Here is a 27,540-nt window from a genome sequence, read left to right as displayed (position 1 = left end):
GTTCACAAGTTGTGCTGTGGTACCGGCGCGCAAATAACCGTGAGTCTGCCAGCGGTGGAAGATGTTGCTACGCGAGCTTCCTCAGATCAGTAATTAGGAAATAGTTTATAAAGTTGGTTTATAAAATTTGGAGCATGACTGTTAACACCACGTCACACAGCACGCTGGGACAGCTATCATACTAAAAAACAATCGTTATTAACATTTATTATTTCAGTTTAAAAATTTTTTATATTTCAGTTTAATTAGCACGTGAAAAAAATGTTAATTTCAGGGCATATAAATGGTGCACGTCTGGTTTGGATGACGTAGTTCCGTGACGTCTTCTTTGCAGGGCCATTCTCATACATACGACGGTGACGTGACAACGATTGCACAATCGTACGTATGTTGAACTTCTTTCACACCGTACGTAGCCCACCGTGCGAACTGGAGTCATAATTGCGACTGAACGGTTCAATCAGCCGAAGAGCACCAAGATTGCTGACTACCATAGCCAGCACTTTGGTCATCAAGCAAGCAAAAGAACATTCGTAGGCAGCTTGTTTATTTATCGATGGTCAACAGTGATGTACTGAGAATAAAAACATGTGTGTATATTTTTTCTATCATTCCCCCCCCCCCGCCAGTGACGATTGTGCTGTCGCCTCGTGTGACAAAAGAACCCATTCGGATACCTCGCAGAGCAACCCTTGAGTTCAGAAAATTGGCCCACGGAATTGGCTATCACGGAGCCACCTCCGAGATCCCTTCGAGCGACCTTCCCAAAGAAAAAAGAAAAAAACCAAATCAATTCTGGGTGAGACTGTGAGTCATACATCCAGCGTTCTTTCTTTCCCCCCATTTTCTTCACTTCAGTCTGGTGGCCTTTGACCCCGGCACAATGTGAGCGTACTCGAGACGCGCAATCCCCCCCCCCCTCAGCCTCCTCTCCCACACACACAGACACCTGCTTCGTTTCGCCAGACCGGGAGGTTCGGCCGCATTGTAGGCGAATTTTCTATACTTGTGCCAATGCCGGCCGGCCGAACGGCCCTCCGTCAAATCTCGCCGGACAAAGACGCGGTGGACGAGCCAAAGGAAGGAAACAGCCACGCAGCCTCCTCCTCCGCCGCCGCCACCGCACGGGCAGTGAAGTGGCGCTTAACCGAGCGTCTCGTTTGCGGTGTGGCATTATTATTATTATTAACCTTGCACTCGTATCAAGACCAGGGCCAATGGGTGGCTTTTATAATGACTGACCTGTTTTAATAACATGCTGTTTGTGAATTAATGCGGGATGAATGTCTATGCCGTGCATATTTATTGCTGTTTTATTTTGATGGTTTAACTGCTCTTCGTGTTTACGTTATTTCGGCTGAAGACGTTTCTGGCGAACGGCAATTAACGCGAGCCAAGAATTTGGAAGACGAATTTCTACAGCTGCAATGCTTGCTTGTATAGTAACGGTGTTGTTGAGCAATTGTGTAAATATTGACAGTGAATACTCTGGATAATTCGTCTACGTTCGTACGATACCTATGGTACTTTACACATTGCCATGGCTGGGTTTTGAATGATTATTATATCTGTCTTCAGAAGTATAAGCTATGATTTATCTGATTAGCATAGTTGGCTACATGTGGTGCGAAAGAAGTTCAACGTACATACATACATCCACTGCTGAATTAAGGGATTCCTATGCCATCGCCATCCCTCATGGGTCCTGTGATGCCACAAATACGCAGTGGACATGCTTTAGAACGCGTCCCATCCTTTAGCTTTGATTCATCACTCAGCCTCGCCCATCGGCCATCATCTCTGAGAGCGACGTTTCCTGCCCAAGTCCAATTTACTTTCCTTAGCGGCCAAAATTACATTTCTAATTTGCAACTAAAGTTGGTTATTTAATGAAATAAGATTAGTAAATTTTCAGAATTTACTAACAACTAAAAATATTTGGAATTGTAATTAAAATGCAATATTTCTGGTATACTCCATATATTTAGCTTTTTGGACTGGCTTCAACATCATTATTATGATTATTAAACGTATGTGTCATGGTATGAACTGTGAATGCAGGTTAAAAGGTTTTCAGCGGGCGTGCGGTCGTGTATACAATAGCATAAATCCCACTAAAAATTCCCCCAAAGCAATTATTATCAGCAATAACCACTTCCTCCGAGGCATTTATGGATTTTATTTGGGCTTGTGAATGAATGTATGTATGAGTTTGCGCTCCCAATTTCTCCGGTAATTCTTCGTGGGCTATTGTGACGGGGGTGTCAGAGAAGGAATCAGGTGGTCAATAAGTACGACCAATCCAAATCCCGCTCGACGACACACCGGGCCTAAAATGTCAATTGCCAGCGATGTGTCACGCCGCCGTATATTGTTTATAGCCCGTTGCGCAAATGACTGTGTATTTTAACGCACGCGGGACTTATGCATTATTCATGCGTGAAACAACTAAATAGTAATTTTAACCATCTCGCTGTTCAATCTCACCTTGGAGTTTCATTGGGGGGGGCGGGGAAGGGGTTCCTTTTTTTTCTTTCTCCAGCCTTTTACTAGCATCGTCGGCAAGGTGTAATTCACACGCGTTACAACACTCACAGATAGCGGCGACGCACGAGGCTGCTTCTTGTTTGCCCAGCGAGTATGGCGTGACCCCAGCATGTCGATGCGGGTCACGGAACCGCGCCCGCGTGTTTGCCTGTCATCATTTGGTCACTCATCATCACAACCATCACGGTGGGGAAGGAAGGGTTGGGGTGGGGGGGGGGAGTTTGCAGTCAACGGAAGATCCCCCTAATACACTGTTGACCCGTGTGACTTTCAGACTGGTGCTGTAGTCAAGCTGACGTGACAGTGAGTGGCTCCCAATAGAAGAAGGTGTGTTTGGCTGTGGGCCCACATAATGAAAAATACGGAAAGGTTTCCAGATAAAGTGTGGCATTTTTTATTTGCACGGTTCAACGTGACGGATGAGTAAATAAACAAATAAAACCATGCCCCCCCCTCCACACCGTGTCGTTTAAATCATTGCCAGAGTATGGAGAAAGTGCATATGCCACAACGGTGGATTTTCAAATTGACCGCAGTATATAGTGTAGTCAAAACCCACTCCCTATCTCTGCCACTACTGCCATCATCATCATCACTGCTCGTGTATTACGAATAAATACGAAAGCAAAATGTGCTGTATTATTATAAAAACAAATTTTCGAGAGAAACACAAAATATTATTTTGGTAGTGTCATATTCATGTCAGGATTACGTGGCAATAAAAACAAGAGCAAGAATAAAGATCTGCATAAATGTGTGGGCCCATAATCCTGACTGCGATTTAATCTGAGTGTGGATGAAGGAGGTTTGGGGGGTGGGGGTCATTGTTTTGTTTGGCGTGGTGATGAGGTTTGAATGCAGCCGTAACATCGTTCACACTCTCGCTGTAAAGACGGCGAACCCCGGTCCCCTTCAGGACCACGTCTGCGATGGCAGCCGGAGAAGGAAGGCCAGGCAGGCTCCGGCAGGGTGAAGGATAATTAGCACAGTTGGTGCATTCCTTGCAATCTCACACCCACCGATTATATACCGCCCCAGCAAGCGCAGGCCAACCAACACTCATTATAAAGCTCCACACCAAGTCAGTGGCAGGGGTGACGGGAACAGGAGGGATTGATACGCTTTATATACACACACACACACAAATATATATATATAAAAACATCGCTGGATGACTTCTGTTCATATTTCTCACGCCTAACACAAAGACAAATATCCCCCGAATAGCCTGGACAGACTGCTGGGGCAAGTGCTGTTAGCGAACAGCACCTATGAAGGCTGGCAAGGCACCACGAGGAAGGTGGTGGTTGGCCAGCAGAACGCCCGGCCGCCTTTGTCTCCCACGTGGCGATGTTTACACATCGCACCGGGCACTCATTTGAGGCTGAGTCGACCATAAGGGGAGGCCCAGGACCGGTTCAGATAATCGTCACCGGTGTTGGTCCGTGAGCGAAAATTGAACTCGGGTCGCCTAGTAAATCGCTACACTACCGCTCCACACACACACACCACACACCATACACACCACACACACACCACACACAACACCACACATAACACCACACACCACACACATACACCACAAACCAGACACACACCACACACACACCACAACAGACACACCACACACACCACGCACACACCACACCACACACCCCACACCACACACCCAACACACCACACACACCACACCACAACAGACACACCACACCACACACACCACACGTGCGCGCGCAGTCATTCATTCCCATCCCATCACGCGGCATTTACGACCACAGAGAGGCAGAGTATGTTAATCACCACCCGCCCCCGCCCCCGTTCGAGCCATGAACGTCGTCTTCCACCCAGAAAAAAAAACTCCGTCGTTCATTAGGGCTGAATGGTCATTGCCGGTGGTCCGTTTGCGAGCCCTAACGAGATAATGACAAAGCTGGCGCATGCGAATCAGTTAGGCGAAGGAGGGGGGGGTGTGACAGTAAAAGGCGAGAAGGGCGGTGTGGGTGGTGGTGGTGTTGGTGGGCAGGTCACGGCTGGGGAGATTATTCGGTAATCAACAAGGCCGCCCCCTTTCCCGCCCCCAAGACTAATTACAAGCCACTGAGACATCAATCAAAAAGCTTCGCTCGAAGGGCGCGCGGCCGAGTTGCGCGCGTTTAAGCGGAATAAGCTGTCGGCAGACTGCACACTTTTACGCTTGTTTTTCTTGCAATTTGTTATCGAGTGTCATTTTGAGGTTGTTGCGTTTTTGTGTGTGTGTGTGAAAGCATCAGCATCTATAGGCAGTGGGAGGGAGAGATCGTGGAGAGGGAGAGAGAGAAAAACCAATAAAACATCAGCAGCGTTTTTCCTGCGTGTGTGTGGCTTTTTTTTATTCTTCCATCCTCAAAAAGCCATTAAAAGTGAATGTGAAATGAGTGGGGCCGAACCCTCTGCCGAGTAAAATACATCCATTCCATGCTAACGGTGATGCTATTTTCACGTTCGGAATATTTTGACAACTCGCTGACGCCTCACCTCGTTGGTAATCATTACGCTGCTGCTGCTGTTGCTGCTGCTACTACTACTGATGAGGATTGCGGTTACAAGAAACACCATTCAAATAGTCTTAATAGGGCACACGTAACAATGTGAATAACATCTCATTATATGCAATTATATCTAGATTTTTAAAGACCGTGCAAAAAAAAACCGAATGTGTCAAAATTACAATATTCACAAAAAAAAATTGTTGGGTGGATTTTTGAGCCATGCAGTTAAATGCACAAAATGATACAAAAGTGTGATTTTATCATTATTAGCGGCTGTGAATGCACAAAAGTTGCAGGTGAATTGCGCGAGGCTGTGGGACTCTCACATTTGGGTTCTATCCCAGACACCGCAGCATGGACGAAAAGATCGGTTATTGATTGAAAGGTAGCAGCGGTTCACAGCTCCCATAAAACGGCCCTGGTGGCCAATTACGCGACACGCCGTTGTATAAGAGGGCAGGCAGCCCCAATACTTTGTTGACAAAGGGCAGTTGGCCATATGCTGTCGGTCATAAAAGGAGATCGATACACTCAGCAATAATTTAACGAATTTTAAAAAAAATATATAATCTTTCTAAGTCAGCCTTAATAGCAAGCGCTACGTGGAAAATGTCTTCCCCTTGCCAAAATCTCAATGCAAATGCGCGGCGATGTTTATGTGTTCGCTGCTCCGCCTGATAAGCAGTGAAAATCGAGCCTAGGGAAGCCCGGCATTATTGACTGCAGTCTGTTGTCATGTTCCCTGAGGATTAATTATCGGGCAGCTTATATAATCACACGCCCGCCCGCGTGGCATGTATAAACACGGCCGGCTGAAACTTGTTTTAGCTGTCAATCTCTGTACATGAGCGTGGTGGTGGTGGAGGAGGATGGGGGAGGGGGTAGTGGATTTAAGCGGTGTGTGTGTGTGTGTGCACACACAACGCTGGTTGAGACACAGTTAATCTGGACAAGGATAATGAATACATGTTGGGTAATTGATAACCGTCTAGGAGCAGAATCGCCGAGGCACGGTCCAGTGTTAGTCGCGGCGCTGTGCAATGGCAGGGAGACAATGGGAAACCCCAGGAACTGTGCTCATTGTTAACAATGAGCACATTACAGCCGGCGCTATTCGTGGCGGTGAGGTGGGGGAGGCAGCAATTAAAATAAAGCAATGTCGTGTATGAATAGTGTGCACGGTCTATTTGAGAAATGTAACAGAGAGAGAGGGAAAGCAAGCGGCTCTGGGCAGCAGGGAACGGAAGGGAACGGGTTCTAATGGAATGGCTGTCAGTGTAAGAGATGCCACGCAAAGAGAGACACGGGGTCGATACGTGTGCGTGTGATTTATTGAACCAGAATTCATTCGGCGAGGTTTTTCTTCCAATGGTTGAGTAAAAACACCTTGCCCGCCGATGATGAGAAGTGATGATGCATGTTGAATTTCTTTCGCACCGTACGTAACCAACCGTGCTAATTCCGAGGATAATTAAATGAGTGGTAATGGTGACTATTAAGGGTTGATGGTGATAGAGACGACACGATCTCCATCATGGAGTTGTGCAGAAACATGATATTGTCAGCATTGACAATTCTACTGTGGCCATCGCAAAACAATGTTTACTTTTAATGGAATCGAATGTCAACGTTCGTGTCACTAATTGGGAGTGATGGCAAACATACATAAATTAATGTAAAAAAATGTTTGGTTAAGCGATGTAAAAGATGTCAGACAACTGTCAATCATATAAATGAGTAATATTTGAGAATAGGTTTTCCCCTTTTTTCTGGCAACAAACAGTTGTGTTAATATGTTAGAGCACCAAACTGAAACCTTTTACAAGGAATCATGTCTGCATTAACCACAATGCTTGTGGTCAGAATGCAAACAAAAAACACACTGATAATAAATGCATTGTCTTTGAAACTGATTGGTCCACACCACGCCATTTGGTGTCCTCTGGTCTTACGCCGTTTTGAGACTAGGCTCAAAAGAAAGCTGTCTCTGGTGTGGACCAATCCGTTTCAAAGACAATGCATATATTATCAGAGTGTGTTTTTTGTTTGCATTCTGACCACAAGTATTGTGGTTAATGCAGACATGATTCATTGTAAAAGGTTTCAGTTTGGTATTTTAACATCTTAACACCTGTTTTGTTGCCAGAAAAAAGGGGAAAACCTATTCTTATATTTTGGTACTGGCAAAGGAGGTCCCATGATGAGTAATAGTTGTTAATGAATCACTGTGTAGATTTTCTATAATATTAGCTCGTTTTCACGGGTTACCTGGCCACACATGATAGCTCATCGAAGTGGCTTCATCATCACACACGGGAATTTATAGTAAGCAGCCAAATGACCTAAGCGCGTGTTTCTAAATGTGGAGGTCAAAACCGGAGGTGACCCTGAGAACAATCCACGCGACCACGGTGAGAGAGAACATGCCTAACTCCAAATACACGACAGGCAATCGTCAGGGTCCGGGATCGAACCCACGTCCGTCCTTCCTGCATTGCAAGCGAGGGAGGTAACATTTCCCTCACCACCATTATTTCGCACAGCTGATTTTGCAGGTTTCAGTCATCGGCGAAGACGTCATTCGCGAGTGTATGTCGCCCTCTCCTGGCCAGCGCCTCTCTGCTTCACAGCGGACGCTAAACATCCCGTGAATAATATTATTCCCCTTCTTCTTCTTCGGAAAAGGCAATGCGTGTCGGCGTCATGAACCACATTTTTAGCAAAGTAAAAAAAGAAAATGAAACCACGCTCGATTGAGAAAACATCATTATCGGCTTGAATTGCAAGAAAAAAAAAGAACAGGTTCCTCCTGAGAAGAAAAAAAGCATTGCGACCTCAGTGAGGTGAGCCTTTTTCAGCTTAAATAGACGCTCCAAGCCTAGGACGTGTCATTCAGACTCTGTCTAATCGAAAGACCTGTTCTTCACCTGAGGACGGCTGCTTGCGTTGTGGCCGAAACGTCGTGATAATTAATTTATTATGTGTTGTTTTTATTATTTTATTATTTACATTCTACGTGACTTTACCGAAAGAACCAAGAAGAAGATAAATAATTGTTCTTCGAATCAATCCAGTAGGTAACGGAGGACATCCTACGGAAAGTGAACCTGGATTGTTACGCAGTGCCGTGGCGTTGCTGGCTTGGGTGGCGGTGCAAATCGTAAAATGGGGCCTCCTGTCCACCTTCCTCTCTCTTAGTAGCTCCTCACCTGGGCCCTGACGGCCCGTGGGTCCCAGTGCAGCTGCACCGCCTGTATCCCCGATAGCTACGCCACTGGGTTATCGAATTTACTTACCCATGTACCTCCCTGCCTCTGTCAGCACTCCCACACCGATACCGCGGTCAACTGTTTCCACATTCACTCAATCTTCTCCCAATCAAATGCAAATCAGGCCGCTGCACATGGCACGCATCTGAATATTGGCAAAACGTAAAAAAAAATACCGTGATTGACGGAGCATGAGAAATACAATTTCAGAAACCGTGCATGAAGTCCAAAGCGAATTCTTTTTTTTTACAAAAATGTCCTAGACCCGACTGTAGTTGTGGGGATAAAAGGGTGGAGTGCTAATTGAGATCGACACTGCGGAGTGCGCGCACGCCGTTCCACGCGACGCGAGCGGCGTTCATCGCTTAGCGCGTCGCGTGGGACGTCTTTAACAATCCTTCGGGCGCGTGCAATCAGAGGTGCTCGCGCACAACACTTGCCCTCAAAAGCCTCTTGAGGCTATACGGGAGGGTTTTTGCCTTTGTGTGCAAACATTCCGCGGAGTCCTATCTCGATACCATTACGCGCTAGTACGTACTTAGTCGCTGATCAACATTAGCATACACGCGTTTAAGTGAACGTTAAAGCCTCGCTGTAACTGAATCTTTTCATTATGGCCCCTTGTCCGTCTTGTTAGTTCAGCCATGGCCGATTCCTTCACCACTTTCCTTTATCCAAATTGTTGCTAACTACTGATGCGCATATGTACATTAAAAAAAAAACTTAGTATCCAAGCAATGACATGCGATGCCAACGTGGGCTAACCCGTGCAGCGTCAATCCCCTCCTGGAACAAATATCATTGCTATATTTTGAGTGGAAGAAGCGCCTGTGGTATTGTTGGACGCGGAGGAAGAGGGGAGGGTATCTCAGTTTAACACGTGTAGGCTTTCACGACCAATATTCATAATCAACGTTTTTGGGTTAGATCGCGTTATTTATAAATGTGTCCTAACCCTCCAACACCCGACACGGCCAATCAGCAAAAAATTGTCACGTTAACAAAAGACAAATAGTTCACTGCTTGTGGTTGTGAAACCACAATATTTACAATTTTTGATTACTGAAAATGTTTTGAGTACTCAAAAATTGTAAATGTTGTGGTTTCACGCTTCAACACACCGGTGGGCTAAAGCAGTGAACTATTTGTCTTTTGTCAACGTGACACTTTTTTTGCTGATTGGCCGTGTCGGGTGGTGGAGGGTTACGACACATTTATAAATAACGCGATCTAACCCAAAAACGTTGATTATGAAGGGGGGTATCTGTTGCGAATATCGGATAAGGTTTGGCTTTTTTAATCCCCCACTCCCCTCGCCCCCCACATCGACCAACTCGTACCAGCCCGTCTGGCACAAGTGGTTCTCTCTCAGTTGCGCGAAGACTCTCTCACGGTACATTTAAAGAAGCTCGTTGCGACCTGTAAATTGCTGCTTCACTGGATTGACTCTTTAGGAGTGACTTCTTTTTTTATTTTTACCCGCTGTCACGCTAAACTTTGTTCGTACGAATGCGTTTTTTTTTGCATCGCCTGCAATTGAAGCAGTTTAATGCAATTCACTCCGATAAGCTTTCACATCAAACTGCCGTTACCTCCCAGAATAAAGGCGACTCACATTTTATCAGCTCGGTTTTATCAGTCGGGATGATGAGCGCAGCAGCCTTTTTTATTTTAGCAATTACATTTTCACTCGCGCGCTCTCCCACACTCTGCCCCTCTCTCTCTCCACAAGGGAGCTTGGCTTTTTGTCTGTGGAGGATGCTTTATCAATGTCGTGTCAGTGTTTGTGGGGGGGGTGGAAAGTCTGAAGGTCAGCCTGATAGAGCCGCACATATAACCATTGTGACCTGTTAGTCCCACGATTGCTCCATCTTCACTCTCATAAAGTCATAAAAAGCTCTTCAAGAACACTTGAAACACAGGACCTGCTCTGTCCTCCATTTTAATTCTTCACCTATGATGAGGTCAAAGGTCAAGCGCGAGAGTGAAACGCGACTGGTTAATGCCGCCTATGGATTAGATCGCTACACGATTTTATGAAATCACAAAATAGGGCTTTCAAAATGTTTTTTTCTTTACCATTTGCATTTGGTGCTTCAGTAGTAGCTGAAGGTTCAAATCAAAGAAGGAACGCTTATTCCTAGAGGATTAGAAATGGGAAGTTGGGTTTGTAGTTATTTTCTATATGAAGATGTTTTGTTAGACGTAATCTATAACATAAAAAGGGAACGCTTTGTTTAATTATATGGGTAAATCAGACAAATGCCTCTCGTTTTAATTTGTAATGTCTTTGACCAGATGAGAACCAACGTTATTCATGAGATGTTTTACATCATAAACAATAATTTTAACAATTGCCATTAGTTTTCATAAACAATACTGGATGGCGTACAGTCTCTGGTTCCACATTAAAAGTTATGATGTCACACAGTTTGTAAAGCCCACCTCATAGCCAACAGCGTACATTGGTAACTGAGTTATCATTTAACTTACCTATTGAACTACAGACTTGATGCAAACCGATCCCGTGAGCAGTTAGGTTTAACCGTTTGACTTTTCATTCCATAAAAATAATCGCACCAGGTGTGACGAAAGACATAGATATACAAGTCAGCGCATCTGTTCCAAAAAAGTAATAAACGCACAGGCCTAACATCGGATGGCAATTATGATGTTATTGAAGGATCTATTTTTTTCACGTAAAAATGCTGGCAATTAAATTGGTGGCATTAAAAACAAAAGCAATGTCGTGTCACGTGACAACCGTTATTGAAATTATTTTCGCAATTGTGAATTTAAAAGTAACATAAAAAAATAAATCAGCGTTAGAGTACCCTGATGGATGCTTTGTGTTGTGTGTAGTAGCATCGCACGTACACGCAATTTTTTTTGTTATCTTTTGTAAATCGGATAGAAAAAAATGCTTCTGACAAATATGTGGTAAAAAGAAATACATGCATTTAGTGGCCGTAATGCCCAATGGATGTCCTTCGTAAATATGTTGGTACAGTATAAGCACCCATTGTATGTTTAACTTATTTTGCACCGTACGTAGTCAACCTTGCTAATCGGAGATGCAAATAAAATCTAAACACACTCTACAACGCTGCCTTAAAAATAAACATACAGCGTGGCCCAAAAGTCAGGACACATGGGGTTATTGCATTTATTGTAAAACTGACATTACGAAATGTTAATAGTTAGATTTAATTTAGTATTTTATCTCTTATTATCGATGTTTCTTCTTCTTCCTGTGGGCTCACCTGAAATCCGTCCTTTTACAAAACTCGACCAAGAACCCGAAATGAATTGAAACAAAACAATTGGTGGATATTCAACAATTACACCTGTAAACTTAAAAAGTCCTCATTTTCATTTCAAAAGATAATTTATGCATCGTGCATTACTGTTAATGGAAGTCAGTTTGAACATTTGTTAAAATAAAGTTAATTATCTTATGTGAATAAATATAATAACCCTGGGCCACCCTGTATATTCGGAGACGTTTCGGGCCCACGGCCCTTCTTCAACAGCAGCCCATCGCGAATGAGACCACCCACCCGCAGAGTGTGCGATGGACATTTGTAATGAGATTATCACCCCACTAGGCATTCTAAACCACTTCAGATATGGGCTAACGACCACGGGTCACAGCCCATGACCTTTGAGTTGGTGGGGATTTTTCTCGGCTCAATCCCCTTTTACAAACCTGCTTCAATCTCACGAGATGGCCCCGTCACAAATGTGTGTTCAGCCTACGGAGGGGCAAACACAGAGAGACCCCCCCCCACTCCATCCCTACTGCCGGCCAGACAGAGGGACAAACCTTCCCCAACCGTTTTGCTGACATCAACTTGCATTTTCCCCGGAGCGATGGCTGTTCTACCGTGGCGTCTGTTTGCAAAGGTGCCAGGCAAGCGGAGATCCCTCTCTTCAGAAGACATCTGCCTCTTCACGATAGTGCACTGGCCTGGCCCATCATCATCATCATCAACGAGGGGTGTTGTACCCGCGGATTAAAATATTTACCCACTTGATCTCTCGCAGCCAGCTCGAGGCGGGCACGGTGCTCCCATTGGCACACTTGTTAAAGTGCAAAGATCTACGTTGTAAACCTCTATATATATTTATCCAGTACGTTTGCATGAAACGGATCTGTGGGAAGCGTGCGTGACTGTTACAAAGAGCATCATCATTATATGGCCTCTGATAAGTTTCGCAATCACCTCTTATAAAAGCCACTTGCAAAACGTGTTTTTGTTCCCTCGTGAAAACCTCTTGTGCTGATAAAGGACCAGAGCTATGGGGCGATAAGACATTATCCACGAAGCAAAGTTTTAAGTTAATGACTGTTGTACTGCCACCACAATATAGTTCGTGGTTCACGTTAATCGATCGCTCTTCTCACAACAGCAACGGCATTGCAAAGAATAATAACTCTATCGATGTTGAATGTGTACAAAACTGAAAACTAAATGTAAAGCAGGCTAAAATAGACATATGGTGGGGGGTAGCGGTGGCACAGTGGTTAGCACACTGCACCAGAGGTGGGACAAAGTCATTGTTATGCAAGTCCAAGTCGAGTCGCAAGTCATCAAATTCATGACTCGAGTCTGACTCGAGTCCAAGTCACATGACTCGAGTCCACATCTCATAGGTGGGACAAAGTCATTGTTATGCAAGTCCAAGTCGAGTCGCAAGTCATCAAATTCATGACTCGAGTCTGACTCGAGTCCAAGTCACATGACTCGAGTCCACACCTCTGCACTGCACGGTGTGCTAACTACCTAAGTTCAATTCCTGACCATGGCTGACATCAGTAGCGAGTGATATCTGAGCCAGACCTGGGAACCCACAGGGCCGAAGCCAACTCCCACTCCACCGACCCACCGCACAGACCAGCGTTGCAAAGGGAGGTTCAGCAGCAACCCCTATGACTGACACTGCATTGAGAAGGTTTCATCCAGCAGTGGATTGAGAGAGGGATGCACATTATTATTGCTTCATTATTCTTTACTTGAAGAGGCATCGACAGGAGATACAATAGAGTATTGTATGTCTGTATCCGGTGGTGATTTCCGGTCCAACTTAACATTGTTCATCTTCTGTTTGAAGCCCTGGTGCAGTGGTGGAAATTACACGTTTCTGGGGCAGAGGCGAGTCTATCCATAGAATAACTACGGTTTGACTTTATCTAGTAGTGGTGATGATGATCAAATCATGAATAGTACTAACATGCTCAGATATCAATACTTTTTTTTAACAGTGTATATGCTGTAAATTGCATTTAAATTTAACGTTGTAACATTCCAACCCAAAGCAACCTAATAATGTGGACGGTCATCTCAGCTGTCTTCAAAACGCATTCTCTCGTAACGTGAAAATAATTGACAGCACTTCAATTGCCAATCCACTGATGGATGAAGGCATCCCCAAGCCGTGTCTGTCGGTCGTGGGGGTTGTTTGACCATACTTCACCACGTTGGTCAGTACGAGTTGGAGAAGAGTCTGGGGGTGCGGGGGGTAGGGGCTGGTTCAGCTATCACTCAGCACAGATGTTATCTGTGACCAGGAACAAAACGCAGGTCTCCAACTACACAGTGCAGTGTGCTAAGCACTGCGCCACTGCTCCCCCACCAACGTGATCACTGTTTTGTACTGTCCATGTATTCGATATGCGGATCTCTGCTGCCCCCCTATGGCTCATAGCTTTCACTGCACGTGTGTGAGTGCCAAACTAAACAATTTTTTATTTTATTTTACCAAGTTAAAGGCGCAACTGAGCTATGTAGCTCTTTTTCAGAAGCGACCTGGCCACAAGTGATAGGCCAACGAAGTGGCTTAGCATCACGTGGACATTTATAGCAGCCAAATACTCTCAACGCACGTTTCTACTCACAACACAACAACTCTGGGCCTAGAGAAGGTAAATCGTCGAATCACAAATTAATTACGGGAACGTAAGCACCAACTGCTTTGTTTCCTCAAACCCTATGTGTTTATTAACATAAAAACAATTACGACGTGGAATCAGAGAGATGCAACGCTGCAGTCAAAGTTTAAGAACCACTGGCACACAGAGTATAAATGGACACGTTATAGGACAGATGCACAACACATTGCAGGACGTTTGACGTCATAGGGTCGTGCCATTGAGATGCAAACGAGGGCCCCGGAAACAATGGAAACCATCAGTGGGCACTTGCCACGCTCAGCTGTTTTCATTGACAAGTTAACTGATGTTTGTGTCACATATAAACCCCAAGTCGTTTCGCAATTGCTAAAATGCACGGGCATGAGACCTAACACTGGCGTAAGGTGAATTGCAGAGTAAACATCACCCCCTGAAGGAGCTGGTCACGGTTCATTGAAATCGACAGTGATTTTAGCGCCCCGATTGATGCAATTTCAAAAGGCTGTAGACCCTTTTGGCATGGTGGGCTAAGCAGTTCAGTTGCAACTCGCGTTGGATGGGTCACGATCGAAGTCTGAGCTCAGCTCCATTTGACCGGTTCAGGAAAACCCGGCCAGCCTGGTTAAAAGTGCTCGTACTGTACTACATTGCGACTGAATTTTTTTTTTTTTAAACATAAGCGAAATATTTAGGTGGCTCAGAGGTCAGACGGCTCGGAGCTGGTACAGATGGACTCCTGGGTTTGAATCCGAACCAGGGTGCTCGTGACGAATCAAACCGGGTGCTCGGGTGTAGGGAATTGACGGTCTCAACCTCAGCCCGTAATGGATAAAATTGAAGGTCTGAGAATTCAAAACACTGCATCGGTTTGACCTTGAAAAAAACATTTACTCCGTAGCAGGATTGGCGGGGAGACTGCCCTCTAGTGATGGGGAGATGTCGCGTGAGTGAACCTCAGAAGTAGAGCTATGATATCTGCTTCTGTGGCCCATTCCCGAGCACGTGGTGATTCGCCGGTCTGCGATTGTTCCGAATGTGCTCTTCATCTGACGACAACACGCCGATAACGCAACAATGATAAGACGAGGGAACGCTGGAGAACGCCTTGAAATTTGCCAAGATTAAATACGCTATTTGCTCGCTGAAACATTATGTTCCAACATCAGAATCAATCGTGCAGTGACTCAAATGAAAATTTTAAAGACATACCGTATCGCCATATGCATATCTTTCATGGTGGAGCAATGTTATCAGTTCCTGTGCAGGAGTGAGATGGATTGAAGCACCAGTGGATTGTGAGAGATGCCTACAGCATGCAGAGGCCTTCATCCAGCAGTGGATAAACAATGGGTGATAATGATTTGCATGCATTGCTCCTCGGCATTTGCATGAATGTGTGCCAGCAAGCGTAGTGCATTTGGTTTTAAAGGTTGCGAGGACTCATCCTGATAAGCCTGATGAAGGGTTTGCAAAAGCAGAGGTTAAAAAGTGTTTCTAAACATTGCTTAGCAATGAAAGGGCAACGCTGATTTAATGTTACCTAAGAAGCCTTCAGCTAGCTTCTACTGTACTTTTAATTTTCTAGAATTGATGCTCTATGCGGTGTATTGGTCAGCACACTGGACTTGCAATCTAAAGTTCGCCTGTTTGATTTCCCGGCACGGCGGCTGAAACGAACACTTTTCTTAAATACGTCGTCTGTCCACCCAGCACGGTAAGCTGGTACAACTACAGTCGATGGACAGATCACTTGAGGTGGGGTCAAGTGTGGGTATCCCCAACTATTGCCTGGCCAGCGTGGTCCAGTCGGCTTAAATACCCTCCCGATGGAGTGTCTAGAGGTCATTCAAGTTAAGACCCTTCTGCCAGGAAGGCAGAAGGAATCACAGGGTTGCACTTTTTTCCCCTTTATCTTAATAAAGCAGTTTACATGTGTGTGTGTGTGTGATCAAAGGTGTGAGCTGCATCCCAATGCCCTCCCGAGCCTGGAGGCAAAATACAACGGGGGGCTTGGAGTGTGTTTGCCTGCCAGGGGTAAGCAGATCAGGGCATCAATAAATGATGGAGGAGATGAAATGACAGGTCGTGGATCGAATTTCAGAACACATGGGTGCATTGTGTATAAATAAACTAACACAAGAGGGTTGGCAAACGCAGAGGGCTGCACAAGTACGGTGCATCAAGTACATGTGCAGCCCTTTTGTCAATCACCTGCTGGAATAGAGGCTCCCCACGCCGTGGGGGTCATGGGGGACACATTGGAACTTCACAAGCGGGTTGGTGGTGCAGGTTGGTTCAAGGTCGGGGAGCATAGACCCGGGGACAAATAAGTAAGTATAACAGTTAATTTTGATCGAGCCCCAGTTGTGTGTGGTGGCCGCTCGTCTAAACACTATCCAGGCTGGACACCCGAGTTTAAGCTTCCAATATCTGATGTAAGATCGGGTTCGTTCAAGGGAACTTCGGGCATAGGCATGGTGTAAGTACTTACGCAATGTTTTGACTTGCCCTCGCTCCAGATACACCAATGTTATCGTACACCCGCTTGGCATTTGATATTTCAAACAATATCATGAGCTGCTTTGTTGAACGTCAGTATCATCAGCCCTGATATATCCGCTGCAGGATGAAGGCCTCCCCACGCTGACGCATCCCCTTACAGGGTCTTGCGATGCCACAACCAATCTAATCCCATCGCTATACATCTCTACGGCCGGTGGTGGTCTTCTCGGGCGTGTTCACTCAGTTTGGCTGGCATTTTGTCACCAGTTATCCACAAATCCATCAGCCACAATGCAGGGGGTCGGCACACCAAAATAACACGAAGTGACATTTAGTCGAATTCGGTAAAAAAAAAACCTCAATATCTCAAGAGCCGCAATGCACTGCGTGGTGAATACGAGAGGGTGGTTCCTTCACGAATGACGTCACAAAGCAGCCGTCATTATTGAGCCACCGCATGCGGATCCGGAGCCCGCAGGTTGCCGATCCCTGCTCAAAAGCGGTGTCCTGCGTTAGGGGCCGTCCATAAATGACGTCACGTACCTAGGGCGGGGGGGGGGGTCAGACATTTGTGACGATGTGTGACGAGGGGGGGGGGGGTTTGAGAAATGTGACGTCACATCAAAATGCGCAACTTTAAATAAATATAGACAACACGTTCCACTTAATAAAATCTACTTTTTAAAAAATGTTTTCTCCTACAACATCAGAGTGCAGTGCCACATTAAATACGCACTACAATGACAATAGTTTAAAGCGATTTGAAGCATGTTTTATTTTGTTTGGGGGGAAAGAGCTTTGTGACGTCATATTTGAGGGGGGGTCTGACTTTTTGTAACGCCGTGTGACGAAGGGGGGGGGGTCAAAATCGTAAAAAATCGTGTGATGTCATTTATGGACGGCCCCTTAGCAAAATAAATTTATTTACAATGAATACGGTGCCTCTAATTAACTTTTTTCTGATTAACGTATGCTTTGTCCAGACCTTATCTGGCCTGTAATTCTTCAAATTTGTCTCCCTTTTTGAATTAAAAAAAACGATACATTTTACGACGTTAAGGCATTTAAATTTTGTCATTATTAACGACATTGGCCTTATTATTTGGTTCTTTCGGTTAAGTCACGTCTAAAGATAAAATAATAAATTAAATTAAATAATAGAATACGACGTTTCTTGCTGTGCCATCGTACTTGCAGCACCACGTTTTGTTGACCACTCATTGATATGCTAATTTTTTCTCTAACCCCCCTCCCTCTCTCTGCCTCCGCCCCCCTCTGTCTATTTAAGGCCACCCCACAGAGACGATCACCCCTCTCTGTTACCTGTGTTGCTCTCGCTATGTATGTATCTTGGTGATATCTGTCTGCTAATATGTCTGTCTATAGTTTTCTGGTTAGATATGATGTCGCTATTTCATTATACCTGATGATGATTGCTTGTGTTGCAATCGAAACGTCGTATTCTATTATTTAATTTAATTTATTATTTTATCTTTAGACGTGACTTAACCGAAAGAACCAAATAATAATTCCTGCAGTCACGAAAGTTCTAAAATTAAGACATTTGCCTTTTGCCCGTCAAAGGACGGGTGTATTGCAGTAAATCTGAGACTTGCAAGCGAAAAGCAGACCGCGACGTGATATATTAATTGCATCAAATCGCGTGCCATTTGTAAGGCCGCGGTGACACAGACCTATTTCATTTGAAGGTTATAATCCCTTGTTCATCATGACGTCCTTTTTACTTCGATGTCTCAACAGCGTGACGGAGATCACGTGACGTGAGGGTTCTGCCTTTGCAGTGACGGTTGTAAGTTGACGCCGAGGAGGGGAACACGTCACATCTTCATGATTATTAATGAGGGGGGGGGGGGTGCTACATGTGGAGTGACGTCAGCCGCTCATGATTATTTATGAGGGGGGGGGTCCACGTGGAGGACGTCACCTGTTCATGATTATTAATTAGGGGAGCTGGCCGACGTGGAGTGACGTCACGCGCAGGACACACAGACATTCTTGGCTCATTATCGTAAATATTTGCAGTTCCGTGTGCGGCCAAAAGGTGACAGTAAAATACCACTATCAGCATGGAAATCCGCTTTGAGCACATCATTACACAGTAACGCAATATTGTCACAAAGCATAATCACGCGTCTCGAAATCAATTTATATACGGCTGGCTGGGCTTTGTGGGTCGCTAATTCGTAAGGTTTGGTGCAACACTTGCCATTTGAAGGTCAACAGATTAATTTAAGTACAGTACTGTATATATACTTACACAATAGTGTGCATAGTGCTGTATATATACGGTACTGTACTTTTCACTCATTTCATCCTACGTACAAATACCATCACGACACAATTTTAATGAATGTGCAAGGTTAAATTCCTTAACATTTTCATTTTTCAAAATGCTGAAACATTGAATCAACCACCCACTTCGATGGCAATGTTGCATATCCAATACATTAAAGTCTGGAGTAAATGTATTATAAACGATAACTTCTGTACTATTGAGTTATTTCATTCATAAAAGCTTGAGTTTATGATGTCTAGAAATGTAACGAATGATGTCAGGATTATACTCTACATTTCTTTCGTTATTAACCAATACCTTTGTTTTTTTATATTCTTTGGGTCTTTCGGTAAAGCCACACCTTTGTTATGGCAGATTTGCCTGAATGCATCAGTGTCCAGATAAATATGTACACAAGCCCAAGCGGAATCGCTTTTACAGGATGGAATCCGGCTTTTGAACCACTGGTCATGTTAATTTGATATTAATTCTTAACGATAAGTTGAGATGCTACACGCATTTTTGGGGAACTGCAGTGAGTATGCTCTTTGAAATCGTTTGTATAAATTTTTAATCAATAGATCACTAAAAAAACACAGCATTAATTTTTATATACGGTCCAATATTGTAGATGCAGGTTAATCGCGACTTGGTCATGAGATATTGCCCGTCATTTACCCCCCTCCCCGCCTGGTCAGCTAGTCTCCACACTTGCAGAGTGTGGCATGCCCCATCGTTTCATGGCAACAATTTGGGTGGTTTTTCGCAGTGGTGACGAGGAGCCATGTGAAGGAGAAACGATTGATAGCACAAGGACAGGATGCCAGAAGGAAAGTGGGCTGTGGTGCATGCATGACCCCATAACGCAGGCGTGGTGACCCAACCCATTTCCTTAGGGGCCGTCCATAAATGACGTCACGCGATTTTGGACGATTTTTTACCCCCCCCTCCCCTTCGTCACACAGCGTCACAAAAGTCAGACCCGCCCTCAAATATGACGTCACAAAGCTCTGCCCCCCCCTCAAATAAAACATGCTTAAAATCGCTTTAAACTATTGTCATTGTAGTGCGTATTTAACGTGGCGCTGCACTCTGATGTTGTAGGAGAAAACATTTATTAAAAAGTCTATTTAATTAAGTAGAACATGTTGTCTATATTTATTTAAAGTTGCGCATTTTGATGTGACGTCACATTTCTCAACCCCCCCCCCCCAGGTGTGTGACGTCATTTATGGACGGCCCCTTACCGAGTACCGAATAGGACTTTAAAACACGTTTGGCGGGCCAACAACAAACAGCCGCCATTCCCCAACTAAGTGACAGCGACGCCGCCGCGGCACATTGTGACAGGCTAGGTGCACCTTGAGACCTCTCATGAAATCACAGGTCAGATCCAGGTGAAATGTGTTGTCCGAGTGTGCCAACTCGCTGCGTTTTAGCCGCACAACGTTCCGTCCGAAGTCGTCCTGGGGTCGTTCCTCCTGCCCTCTGATGTTTGCTGGAGGGAAACGTCCTCTACCGACTGCTCAGTAATCACGAGCCTACTCCACGATAGGCCCTACCTTGACACTGCTGGCACTCGTCATTGGCAAGTCCATCCAGCTCCACAATCCTTGTGTAATACTGCGTCTGTCGATTTCGTCTCCAGCCCGTGCCGAGCCCGTTTAAGCCCCCTCTTATCCGGCCAAACAGAAGATGTTTGGGCATGCGGTGGCTGGGTCTCAGTCGATTACGTTACTGCCAGAGGCCATTTCAGTTGCAAACGTGACTGAGCGAGCGAAAATGTGCATCGTAGAGTCGTTGATCATTAAGGGTTTTTTTTGGGTTTGATCGCGTAAATATATAAATGTGTCGTTAAACCCGCCACCACCCGACACAGCCAACTAGTAAGGGTTGTCCCGTAAACAGAACGTGCCAATTCGTCACTAGTACAGCAGTCAACCGGTGTGTTGCCAGGTCAGAAATAGTCCCCTCTTGTACCAGATTAGCGCGGCTAAGATGTTTGCAGTGACGGATGATGTACATTTGCTGGTCGTTTCGAAGTGATTGAGGTCCTCTCGAGTGGCCACGAATGTTATGAAACACAGTCGCGGCTCCGTGGCGCCCGCGTGCCGCACAGCCCTCATCTAACAAGACGAAATCCGCGTGCCACACATTCCCCCATCTTAACCTCCCATCACTCTCCATCGCATACTCAGCACAAGACAAAGATCCCCCGTACAGCCATTACGGGCTGTTGGGGCAAGTGCTGTTAGCGAGCATCCGTGAAGGCCGGGACGACATACCGGGGGGCAGGTGGCCAGCACCACGCCCGACCGCCTTTGTCTACCCAGTGGCGATGTTTAAACGCCGCACCAGGTACTCATTCGAGGCTGAGTCGACCTAGGGGAGATCTAGGATGGGTTCAGATAATCGTCACCGGTGTAGACCGAACCCGTAGCTCAGGGCACTAATCGCTACGCCACCGCTCTTTACTCAGCACACACACAAGACTGGAGTTTTTCTCCTGTTAAATCGTATTTTTCGAGGGTCCTTTGAAGGTCCAGTTAAACGAAACGATGACGCAGGTCGCCTCAATATAGCCAACGATCACTGGGTGGCATCACAGCACCCAAGCTCTGCGAACCCGGAAAGGGATGATGCAAACGAGAGCAGCCTCTAAGCACAGACGTTGTCATCCATTCCGTATACACCGTTGGAGCAGAAATCCTTTTAAGGTCAACATTGCACGCACTGGGAAGGTTGGGATCAGTATTCAGCCCGCACCGCATTTTCTCTCCAGCCCTGTGCTGGTGTAAACTCTGCTGAGTGGCCCATAAGTCAAGGACACATTGGGTTGATTTGATTAATGTTAAAACTGGCGTAAAAATTTTTGTATTGCTTTTTCTTTAATACTAAGGGGCCGTCCATAAATGACGTCACGCACCTAGGGGGGGGGGGGTCAGACATTTGTGACGATGTGTGACGATGGGGGGGGGGGGGGGGGTTAAGAAATGTGACATCACATGAAAATGCACAACTTTAAATAAATATAGACAACACATTCTCCTTAATTAAATAGACAGTTTTTAATAAATGTTTCTCCTACAACATCAGAGTGCAGCGCCATATTAAATACGCACTACAATGACAATAGTTTAAAGCGATTTGAGGCATATTTTATTTTTGGGGGGGGCGGGGGCAGAGCTTTGTGACGTCATATTTGAGGGGGGTCTGACTTTTTGTGACGCCATGTGACGGCCAGGAAAGTCACGGGAAAAAAAATGCTCGCGAACGACGCATTTAAGCAAGCACCCGATGCTCCATTTTGAAGTTTTAAAATGAAACAGCTTTGAATTGTATTATGTTTTGAATTAGATTATTTTATTTCTTCATTAAAAGCTTATATAATTTTACATCTAGAAAACTTCATTGAAAACGACATTTCGTGTGAATTTTCTCTCGTCGTTAAGTAGATGGCCTTGCTGGGGGTTCGGTTCGATGCGGACTTTCACCTCTTTGGGATTACGGGATTGAGATAAGGCGACACAGAGCTGCTGGCCGTGCGAGAAGACCGCCGCCGTCTGCAGATCGATTCCAACGTGATCGAACGTCTGTCCCTGCGCCTCCGTCGTTCATGCAGGGGGCGCGTAGGTTTTGCAGCGCCCCCTGCATGAAAACGACGGAAAGTGCAGGGTTCATCACAGATAGATAAAGTTGTGCGCTTATATAAGAGTATCATAGCAATTATCATTATTTATATATTTTCTTATTCTCCATTTTCAGATGACATTTAAACGTGAAAAGAACATTGCCTCAAGACGAACGAGTTCAATTAGTTTTTTTTACGTACGCTAAAGAAGGCAGCTGTAATCTTACAAAAGAAAGTCCTACATTCATTAAAATATATATAAAATGCATGCTTGCGTTAATTTTAATGGGTGTCAGATTGAAAATTGAGAAAAAAATAACCAAATGTGATTTGTTAACAAAAAATAAATATAACCCTTTGTGTCCTGACTTCTGGGCCACTCCCTGCATGCACCGCACGAGGGCGGTCCCCGTTGCTCGTTGCACAGAAGTTCGGGATTCGATTCTAGACGTCGCCCTGATTGATTCTGCAGGTGCGTCAACCACAAATAGGCACTGCCGTCTGCTGCACGGTGGACGTTCAGATCGCCTGACGTCGTCATTCGCAGGAGTAGGCCACGTTTTTGGTGTGCTGGCGTCAAGACGTCCACATGTGCGTACTCGCACAAATGATTCGTGCAGGATGACACTTGTACGGAGAGCAATCATCGCCTCCCCGCTGGCACGCTAGCGCACACTCTTGCAAATGAGGTCTCTCGTGCATTCTTCAGTTCTCATTTGGCTAAATAAAATACAAATTTGAATTCAAAGATTTAGAATTCTGACAGGAAAGATTTTGAATTCTGAAAGCAATTGCCACTGGTGTGGTTGGTTCATGGCCAAGGGGCCGTCCATAAATGACGTCATGCACCTAGGGGGGGGGGGGTCAGACATTTGTGACGATGTGTGACGAGGGGGGGGGGGTTGAGAATTGTGACGTCACATAAAAATGCGCAACTTTAAATGTAGACAACACATTCTACTTAATTAAATTTACTTTTTAGTAAATGTTTTCTCCTACAACATGAGAGTGCAGCGCCACATTAAACACGCACTACAATGACAATAGTTTCAAGCCTTGTGAAGCATGTTTTATTTTGGGGGGGGGGGTGCAGAGCTTTGTGACGTCATATTTGAGGAGGGGTCTGACTTTTTGTGACGCCGTGTGACGAAGGGGGGGAGGGTCAAAAAGCGTCAAAAATCGCGTGACGTCATTTATGGACGGCCCCCAACACAACATCGCCTCGTAGCAGTCGATAGCACCTGTTATGCACGATTAGTAGTCGCTCATCTAAGCACCATCCTGGCATTCAGGCTTAACCCTGCCGGGTTCGCGTGCGAATACCTCGTGGCGGCGTGAACACGCAACAGCAGCCACCATTCGCCACTATTCGTGGCGTGTTAACACACGAGCTGTGGTGACGTCACAGTCACTTTAAGTGACTGTGACGTCACCACAGGTCGTATCAGGCTCGGTGCACTTTTGAGGCCACGTGAGGTGTCCAAGGTTCGCTGGCACGTCACGGGTGGGTTTATAGGGGGGGGTAGGAGAATGGGGGGGCTAGTGGGCAATGTTGACCAGAAGCACCAAACAAAGTTTCACGACTTTGTCACGCACGTGCTGCTGTGTGCTTGCACGTTGCCATTCGGTAAAGTCATGTAGAAGGGAAATAATAAAAATAAAACACTATTATTTCCCTTCTTATTCTTGGTTCTTTCGGTAAAGTCACGTAGAAGGGAAATAATAAAATAAAAACACTATTATTTCCCTTCAAACGTGACTTTACCGAAAGAAACAGAAATATGAATCGCTGCAGTCACCAAAGCTTTAAATCGAAACAGAACACATGCTTATAGCACGCCACGTGACCGCGAGGGGGGGGCGGGGCAGTGAATTAGGGGGTGGAGCTAACTCCCCCCCCTGATACAACCCCGCCCCCTTTCATTCAGACCACGCCCACAAAATATCCGTCCGTTTTCAAATCGAAACCGCGTACCCCTTCGATCTGTCTTCATCTTTCATTTGGGCATTTTGGGGGGATTGCAACAGATTACAAATTGATGTCGACATCTTGATATCCATTCGACTGCTTCAGCAGTAGCCGCGTGGATTTGTTTCATATCGCCGTTGAAAAATCTGATTGGGTGGTCGTTCACTGCACACTATACACGGCTAACAACACTCTGCCTAACATGCCTTGCAGTCACGAAAGCTTCAAATCTAGAATTAATGCCTCTCTCTCTCTGCCACGTGTCTCCGTGTGTTAACACGCTGCACGCTGGTCGCCGATGTGTCTACACTATACGCTACAGGACTTCATGAGACCTCCTTTGCCAGTATTACATTATGATAATATGGTTTTCCCCTTTCTGGCAAAGGAGGTCTAATGATGTAGATGCTCACCCCGAGCCCTCATTACTTTGATAGTGAATTGTCTTTGAGATGTACGCCTTTTGGCATCCTCTGGTCTAGCACCAATTCAAGTTCAAGTTCATTTATTAGGTATAGCCCTGTGAGCCATTCGGCTTTTGACTCGGGTGCAACCGCAACAAACAAAAAACAAACTCATGAACAAGAAAACATCTTAAAGTGAATATGTGACTAAGTGCAAACAGAAAATCCAAGAAAAGACAGCAAAATATTGCAGAAAAAACACCGTACACCAACGCTGTGTGCAAAAATTGAGACCAGGCTCAAAAGAAAGCCGTCTCTGGTGTGGACCAATCAGTTTCAAGGACAATTAATATATTAACATGATTCCTTGTACAAAGGTTTCAGTTTTGTCGCCAGAAAAAAGGGGAAAAATCCTGTTATTATAATAATAATGTTAATAGGTTAAAACCAAACTGAAACCTTTACAAGGAATCATGTGTGCATTAACCAAAAAAGATACTTCGATAATATGTGCATTGTCTTTGCAACTTATTGATCCACAGCTTTCTTTAGAGCTTAGTCTCAAACATTGTTAGACCAGAGGACGCCAAAAGGCGAACAGCACAAAGACAACGCTACTATCAGGACATTGATAGCTCGGGGTGAGCGGCTACATCATGATATCTCCTTTGCCAGTATTACTACTACACTATACACTACACAATTATACACAACTATACACTACGTTATACACTATAGTGACTATACCATACGCACTACTACACTATAAACTACACAACTATACACAACACTACACACTGCACTACACAACTATACACGACTATACACTACTACAATATACACTACGTTATACACTACACTATAATGGTAACTCAGCCCTTCGTTTTAAGGAGACCACGCCCAGTTTGTTGTTGGTCGAAGCCCCGCACTGTTTCCACAGAAACCTCGCCCCGTGCCATTGTGGCAATAGATAATATAATAAAACAACTTAAACAAATTTCGTAAAAAAAGGCTGCCTTGAAAATTAACCTATATACGTAGTCGGCTACGTTACGGGGCAAACAACCAACCCTTATTTTTTCCCAGAACATCGGCCAATTATATAATTTTCATTTTAAGGCCACACATTGGTTGACGTCATTATTGAGGTGTATTTTGTTGTTCCAGGGACTCCTCTATTTACAAACGAGTTAGGTTCCAGAGGTCTGTTCGTAAGTAGATTTGTTCGTAAAGTTCAACTACTCCTAAACACGGGACTGGTTTCAAAATAGTTGTATAATCATCCGTAGAAATCGATGCCACCGGTTCTTCACGTTCTGCAGATACAGATACCACCACCGCCGCCATTGATTGCGCGTCGGTTGAACTTACGTACATCGAATGTTGTTAAGTAAAGGGGTCCCTGCACTTGTGTAAGTTCTTAAGTCAACAGTTCGTAAGTAGAGGAGTCCCTGCACTTGTTAAAATTCGTAAGTTGGATGTTCGTAAGTAGAGGAGTTCCTGCACTTGTATAAGTTCGTAAGTTGGATGTTCGTAAGTGGAGGAGTACCTGTACTTGTGCTAGTTCGTAAGTTGGACGTTCGTAAGTGGAGGAGTCCCTGCACTTGTGTAAGTTCGTAATTCGGATCTCTGTTAGTAAAGCAGCCCCTGCACTTATGCAAGTTCGTAAGTCGAGTGTTCGTAAGTCGAAGAGTCCGTATAATCGTGCTTGTTGCACCACTGTCAACGCTTCAGCAGCAGCAGCGTGCGGCATCATCAGATGAAAGCGTTCCGTGCAGGCCACAGCGCGTCGCCATGGAAACCAACCCTCTCAAAGCCCTCATTTACATAAACCCCGCCCAGTATTTCAAAGACTCCGCCTCCTCGACGGCGAGGCCACGCCCCTCGCCCCTCCCACTTCTTCCTCTCCCGTGGCACTCCACTCCTCCTACTCCCTCCGAGGTCCGTCCCCTGCGTCTCCCCCGTGTTGTTACCCGGCTCGGTAGGGCCCGGCTGGGCTTTGCCGGAGCCGCTGTCCTCGCCGTGTGCCGCTGCCTAGGACGGGCAAGCAGACAGGGGGTGGTGGTGGGGGACACGACAGACGGGACAGACGGGACAGACGAGGCAGGCAAGATCGACACTCGCGTAAGCTGCGAGAGACGCGCACGCACTCACTCAGGCAGGCAGGAACACAAGGGCAAGGCAGTGGTGGCGTAGGGGGTTTCGGGGTAAGATTTGGACACAGAGAAACACACACACACGCTAACAGACAGGCAGGCAACACTCACTTCGTCAGATAGATTGACGACATTCGGCAAGGCAGTTGTTGGCACGCACGCACACGCACCCAACCAAGCAGGCACAGGGGCAACACAGAAGCGTTCGGCAACCGGACAGGCAGGCAGGAAAGCAGGCAGGTTTTTACACCAGGCACACCCGTGCACAGGCAAGCAGACAGGAAGACAGAGAGAGATAGAGGGATAGGTCGTAAGAAGGACGGG

This window comes from Lampetra planeri, chromosome 7 (genome assembly GCF_965212315.1).
Source record: "Lampetra planeri chromosome 7, kcLamPlan1.2.h2, whole genome shotgun sequence".
Classification (NCBI taxonomy): Eukaryota; Metazoa; Chordata; class Hyperoartia; order Petromyzontiformes; family Petromyzontidae; genus Lampetra; species Lampetra planeri.
This window is presented reverse-complemented; position numbering follows the sequence as displayed.